Consider the following 7,693-nt stretch of genomic DNA (forward strand, 5'->3'; position numbering starts at 1 on the left):
GAGCCACGGAGCTTGGTGCTTCCTCTAATTTTTTTTGTATCTTACTGGTCTCCGAATCTTCCTGCCATTCCATCTTAATATCCTCAAGGAAGTCGCTGGTTGGAAGTAAAACGATCGAAAATTCAGCTTGCTCAAGTAGTTGCGAAAGCGCATCTGCAACAATATTCTCTTTCCACCTTTTGTAAGTTATTTCATAATCAAATCCAAGAAGTTTTGTTACCCATTTTTGCTGCTCAGGGGATGATATCTTTCGCTCCAAAAAGTACTTAAGGCTTTTTTGGTCGGTTTTAATTTGAAATCGTCGACCAATCAAGTAGGGTCTCCATCGCATTGCTGCGCGCACAATGGCGAGCATCTCCTTATCATATGTTGACTTATTTTGATAGGAGGGAGATAATGCCTTGCTAGTGTATGCGAGTGTTCGACCATCTTGCATGAGAATGGCTCTAATTCTGACTCCAGATGTGTCGGCCTCAATAATGAAGGGTCGGTTGAAATCTGGTAGTGTTAGCACCGGCGTTGTCGTCATGGCTGCCTTAAGTTTGTCGAAGGCCATGGAGGCTCTGTCCAACCATTGGAGGACATCTTTTTTCAGTAAGGAAGTAAGTGGTGCACTGATCTTTCCATAGTTTTTCACGAACTTGCGGTAGTAGCCTGTTCAACCTAGAAAGCCATATAGCAATTTTATTTTTCTCGGGGTCAGCCAGTTTTGCATTGCTCCAATTTTGAAGGGGTCCACCGTCACACCTTCCTCTGATATGATATGCCCAAGATATCCCAACTTTTGTTGAAGAAAGTAAAAATTTCTAGTGGCCGTTGTGTGTTCGAAAGGCGGTTTTCGGTATGACTTCTTTGTACACTCGTATTTGATAATACCCGGATCAAAGGTCCATCTTTGTGAAGATTTGTGCTCCCTTTCATATAGCAATTCATCTAGTACTAGAATAGGGTATTTATCCTTGATGGTTATGCCATTGAGAGCTCGGTAATCAACGTATATTCGCCATGTTCCGTCCTTCTTGTGTACAAGTAGCACCGGTGAAGAGTAGAGGTTGCAACTCGGCCGAATAACTCCTGTTTCGAGCATCTCTTTTATAATCCTTTCTATTTCATCCTTCTGGAGATGTAGATACTGATATGGCCAAGTATTTACTGAAGATTTGCCTGGAAGAATCGTTATACAATGATCATGCCGACGGGTAAGAGGTAGGTTGCACGGTTCGTCAAATATATTTGAAAATTCAGCAAGCAAAGGAAGTAGATTTGGATCTTCAAATTCTATTGGCTCTCCCTTAGTTTGCTGCTCAAGTTGTACCAAAAAGCCACTGCATGCTTTATGCAAAACATTCTCCATTTGTTGTGTGCAAATCGTTGTTATGTCGCCCCCACGTTTCCCGTGCAATGTCACCTGTTTCTCCTTACTGTAAAATTTCATAATTAGTTTCATAAAATTCCAGAAAATATCACCTAATGTCGTCAACCATTTAATTCTGAGCATGGCCTCATGATTATTAAGAGGGAGAAGGAAGAAATCTGTAATTATCTCTTGGTCCTTCAGTAATAGTTTCTCCTACGGGCGCCTACGATCACAATTCAAAATCCATCCGTTGATGACCTTAACATCAAACCTGCAGCGATTCTCGATAGGTAATGCTATCCGAACAACAAGCTTACTATATAGGAAGTTAGTAGTACTACCCGTGTCGATGAGAACAGTGATCGGTTGTTGTTTGAGAAGGCCTCCAACTTTCATCGTTTGCGGGTTTGAGTAGCTGGCTAGTGCGTGTACTGTAACGTCAGTCGGTTGTGGCTCTTCTTCCGCATCTTCTTCTTCATGTTCAAAGCTCTCTTTTGGATGTTCAATGACCTCTTCTTCTATCGATTCAATCATAAGAAGTCCTCCTTTACTACAGCGATGCTCACGGCTCCACGGCTCGTCACAATGCCAACATAACCCCTTCGCATATCACTCCCGAAGCTCTTCTCCTGTTAACCTCTTTGGTGCAGGGACTTGGTTGACAGTAGGGGGGGCTGAGGGCTTCAATATTACTGGTTGAGGAGCGACCCTAGTCCTCCGAGCTTCATGGTTCAATTGCTCCTCTTGATGTCGTGCGAAAGAGATGGCTACCATAAGCGTATACGGTTGTCGCGCTTTAACTTCTCCTCGGATCTCCGGCTTCAAGCCCTCAATGAAGGTCCACAATAGCTGTTTTTGAGACCAATCATGAGTTTGATTAGATAACCTTTCAAACCTGGTTTGGTACTCATGAATGGTGGAGGTTTGTCGGATCTTTGCTAGTTGTTCGTCAATATTCTTGTAATCGGTTGGTCTAAAGCGAATCAGCAGTCCTTCTTTGAATTGTCACCATGAAAGGACTCCATAAGTATGTTCAAACCAGTCAAACCACTGTATAGCATCTCCTTCAAGATGTATAGCTGCAATTTTCACCATAGATACATCCGCGGTTTTATGGTACCGAAAATATCGCTCCGCGCGCGAGATCCAACCAATCGGGTCTCCTTCTTCCCATCTAGGGAAGTCCACTCTCATGCATGGATAGTTGGGGTTGGTCATATAGCCTACCCTCCCTTTGAAGTCATCTCTTCGGGCTTGGTGTGATTGGGCAAAGCTCTCTCCTTGATATGATTTTTTCGGGCTTAGTGGTCGGCCCAATCTGAGTTCGGTAAAGAGCGTCCGAATCTTATCCTCCATTCGTGCCTCCAAGGCTTCGAATTTAGCATTGATTGCCTCTTTAGATGCCATAGTATATGGCCCCAAATCAATGATGTTAAGATCTCTCTTTTGCTGTTGGGTTAAAGGCATGTATAGGTTGAGAGAAGTGATGGTCGAAAGTGTTGGTGGATTGGTGGATGTAGGTTGCGGTTTAGGCTTGTTTTGTGGCTATTTTGGGTGCAGTTTGAGAGTGTGGTTTAGTAGAGTTTTAGGGCTGTGGATGAAAGTTTTGGATCTATGGTAGATGGTAGCAAAGGTTTGACAGAAATCCGTGGAAGTTGCAGCAAGTATGTGCTGTCTTGTAAGAGTAGAATTGTCGTCGAAGAAACAACGGTTTCTCGACATAATTTCCACCAAAAACTTGAGAGAATTGAGGAGGGAATTGATAGCAAAATCACAGTTTATATGACAGCAGGGATATCTAATTTAATCAAGAAAATTTCGGCAGTATAACAGCAAGGAAATTGGTGCAAGTTGCAATTGCAGAATTGTCGTCGAAAAATTTCAGCCGGTTACGATGAAAATTTGCAGCAACATAAAATCATTTTTAGATATGAATTTCTTAATAGATCAATCTTAGATGGAAGCCAAGATGATCTATGAAGTGTATAAGAAATTTCATTCAAAAAAGATTGCAAATAGATGGGTGAAGGCAACGATATGCAGCTGAAATTTTCTGCAGCATAGATTTTCAAGTGCAGCAGATTGGACATAAAAGATCAGTAGTTTATATTGAGAATTTTTCGATGAAACCAAAGGGAAATATACTGTTAGGAAGTATCAAAGATGTCATAAAAATTTCGTAGAAATTTGGATAGAAAAAGCACAGTAGCAAGATCAAACAGATGGTGCTATGCGGCTTGAATTCTGCAATTCAAGTACAGCAGATTGGACATAAAAGGTCAGTAGTTTATATTAAGAATTTTTTTATGAAACCAAAGGGTTATCTACTGTTAGGAAGTGTCAAAGATGTCATAAAAATTTCGTAGAAATTTAGATAGAAAAAGCATAGTAGCAAGATCAAACAGATGGTGCTATGCGGTTGGAATTCTACAATGTATCTTTCGTCGTAGAGATGAAAACTTTGTGACGAAAAGTTTATGTAGCAATATAGGAACGATTTTTTTTTTTTTTTTTTTTGGATTTTCGAATAAGGATAACTAAATTGCAGCAGTAGTAAGGTAGGAAACCAGAACCTATTGCAATTCACGGGAAGATCAAAGGATGATCCGCGGTGGTGGAGATGATGGCGGAATTCGGTGATGATCTTTTAAGCAATTGTGGGAATTGCTTTGGATGGTTGTAGAGGGTTGATGGATGGCTGTGGAAGGGCAGCGAGATGCCAAGAACGCTGCTCTGATACCAGGTGGTAAAACCCTTGCAGATTCTAAACTTGGGGTTGATCTCTTTAGGGGATCGACCTCCTTGGAACTCTATAGGGGTTCCTCCCTCCAAGTTGCTGCTCAAAGGCTGCAGAAAAGATTCATCTATTGCTTATGAAAAGAGAAGGAATACATGGCTATTTATAGGGCTTCTAAACCCTAACTCCTAATAGGACTCCTACTTAAGACTCTTACTTCTAACCAACTCCTAATAGGACTCCTAGTCAAGACTCCTATTCCCTTACAACTCCTAATTCTTCTCTAAGAAAACCACCTACATGAATGCCCCTCTCAATTAGGACTCTCCTAGCTAGAGTCCTAACAGTTTTACATGAATGTCCCTCTAAATTAGGACTCTCCAAGCTAGAGTCCTAACAGACCTTCAAATAACACAAGGATGTATGGGGTATTCGAATAACAGCGAAGGTGCTGCCCCACACTTCGCTCGCTGTCCGTCGCTCGTCGCTCACTCACGCAGCCAACGAAGGCCAGTTTTGGCCCGTATTTAGGCTGTTTTGGCCAGTTTTTGGGCTGTTCTTGCGTGCTGCGGCGACCATCTTGAGTGGAGCATAACGTCACCCATCTCAGACCATGGAACCCCTCGGGTGACATAGGGCAGGATGGGGCTTTCGTATAGCAGGGAAGGTGCTACCCCTTGCTTCGCTCACTGTCCGCCGCTCATCGCTCACTTGCGTAGCCAAAAATGGCTAGTTTTAGCCCTTTGTTGGGCTGTTTTGACCTATTTTCGGGCTGTTCTTGCATGCTGCGATGATGGTCGTGAGCGGAGCAAAACGTCAGCCATCTCAGCACCCAGGAACCCTCGGGTGGCACAGGGCTGGATGGGGCTTTCGTATAGCAGGGAAGGTGCTGCCCGTCGCTTCGATCGCTATTCGCCGCTCGCCGCTCAATGCGCAGCCTAAAATGGCTAGTTTTGGCTCGTTATTGGGCTATTTTGGCCTATTTTTGGGCTGTTCTTACGTGCCGCAATGATAGTCATGAGCGAAGTGAAACGTTAGCCATCTCAGCACTCGGGAACCCCTTGGGTGGCACAAAGCAGGATGAGGCTTTCGTATAGCAGGAAAGGTGCTGCTTGTAATATCCCTCACTTTTAAAAATTATTAATAAAGATTTATATGTAAATTGGAGGACCTATATGTAAATATAGAAATTTCAAGGACTAAACTGTTAAGTTGCAAAAGTAAAAACAAAAAAAAACAAAAAACAAAAAATTTCGGTTTTATCCCACCGCCTCCCATGCTCTCTGTAAACAGAGAGAGGAGCGGTGGGGCGTGGGGAGAAGAAAGAAGAAGAAGAAGAGAGGAGGATAGTTGCGGCAAGGCTGCAACGAGGAGGTGTGTGGCATTGGGGAGGAAAAGGGAAGAGGAGAAGAAGAGAAGGAGAAGAAGAGGGAAAAGAGAGGGAAGAGGGAAAGGAGCGAGAGATGGCAGTAGCTAGGGCTGCAGCACCTCTGTTTCGTGCAGGTGGAAACAAAGGAGAGGTGTGGGGCGTTCGAAGAGGAGAAGAAGAAGAAGAGGAAGAGAAGAAGAAGAGGAAGCAGGAGAAGAGGTTGTGATACCTCTGTTTCCTGCAGAGGAAATAGAGGAGAGGGTGTGTGTGACGTCGGGGAGGAGGAGGGAAGAAGAAGAGGAGAAGAAGAGAAGGGATAGGAGGAGCTACGACTGCGGCGGTGGCAGGTGCAGCTAGAAGAGAAGGAGAGGAAGAGAAGGTGAGGAAGAAGAGAAGAAGAAGAAAGGAAGGAGAAGGAAGAGGAGAAGGAAGAGGAGAAGGGAAAGAAGCAGCTGCGGCTGCGGCTGTGGCAGCTGCAGCTGTGGCAGGGAAAGAGGAAGAGGAAGGAAGAAGGGAAGGAAAGGAAGAAGAGAAGGGGAAAAAGGGGCTGCGGCTGCGGCGATGGCAGCTGCAGTTGGAAGAGGAGAAGGAGAGGAAGATGAGCAGGGGAGGAAGAAGAGGCTATGGCCGTGGCTGAGGCTGCGACTGCAGTAGTGCAGTTGGGAAAGAAGAGAAGGAAAGGAAGAAGAAGAGAAAGGAAAAGGGAAGAAGAGAGGAAGAGAAGGGGAGGCAGCTGCGGTAGTGGCCGTGGCTGCGACGTTGGCTGCGGTAGCTGCGGCAGCGGTGGTGGCTGTAGGAGTTGCTTTTGGGAAAGAGAAAGAAAGGAAAGGGGAAAAAAAAAGGGGCTGTGGCCGTGATTGCGGCTGTAGTGGTGGCGGCTGTATCTACGGCAGCTGTGTTTGGGAAAGAAAAAGTAGGAACGAGAGAAGGGAGTAATGAAGTAGTGCAGTGGAAGGGGCTACGGTTGTGACAACAGCTGTGGTCGTGGCTACGACTGTGGTAGTGGAAGCGACGATGGTTGCGATAGCTGCGTTTGAAAAAGAAAACGAAGGAATGAGAGTAAGAGAGAGTAGGTGACTATGCCTCTATGTTCTGCATGAGCTGCAGTTATGGAGGAAAAAGAGAAGACCTGTAGAAAACGAAACAGGGAGAGGACACGGAGGAAAAGTAGAAGGATTTGGGCTGACACCTTCTTTGGATCTTTGGATCAAAATCTTTAAAAGGCAAGTGTTTCGATCCTTTCTATTGCAAATATTTCGATCCTTTCCTATTGCAAGTGTTCTGATCCTTTCTATTGCAAGCTTTCTAATCTTTTCTCATGCAAGTGTTCCGATCTTCCTATTGTAAGCTTTCTAATCTTTCCTATTGCAAGTGTCCTGATCTTTCCTTATTGCAATTTTATCTCTACATTTACTTTGAATATGAGGAACTTTAAATTGTTCTTGCCTTGCATTTGATATATCTCCTGTTTAGACGTAATGATTCGAATCTGTGCAACTTCTAAGATTCTAACCTTTTGATACCGAGCTGCCTATAAGTCTTTGTTGGAAACTCTGATTTGTTCAAAACTGATTTCATTGGAAACTAGACTCGTAGATCTTTCTTTTGATATATTGATTGAAAGATTTGGAATCCAAACACCCGCCCAGTTATTTGTTGAATCTGACATTATGAATTCTGCCAAACAAAGATTTTGTTCTACGACTCTTGTTTACCAAATTATTTGTAACTCTCTCTTTGTTGGACAGTTCAATTCATATGAAGCTTGTTTTATCTGGAAGTAGATTGAAATATCTTTCCAATGATATATTTATGAGTAAATTGGAGCACGATTGATAGTTTGAATCATTTGTTCAATGTGTCTCTTGAATTTTGCCAAAAATCGAGCTTTGGTCGATTTCACATATTCTGGTTTCACTCCTTTGGAAATTGATTTCATCTAACCTTCTTATTTGAATTGAGCTATATGTGATTACTTGGAATCCTTGTATACTCTTGCTTTCATTTTCTTTCAAATCTGAATACATTTGTAAAGGATTATGTTTGCATCGTATTGACTCATAAAGGCACATGTACATTTCATTGTTCCGCATGTGCTTCCGATGATGTCCCAATTTATTGTTCACAATACCCTTTTGTACTCTAGTGTTTGTGGGATTATTTGGACCTTTGCCAGAAATGATAAAGGGTATGTGCTTAGAGCCCGCGATGCTCTAGATTATGTTTGGTG

The sequence above is a fragment of the Musa acuminata genome, unplaced genomic scaffold, assembly GCF_036884655.1.
Source record: "Musa acuminata AAA Group cultivar baxijiao unplaced genomic scaffold, Cavendish_Baxijiao_AAA HiC_scaffold_1138, whole genome shotgun sequence".
NCBI lineage: Eukaryota > Viridiplantae > Streptophyta > Magnoliopsida > Zingiberales > Musaceae > Musa > Musa acuminata.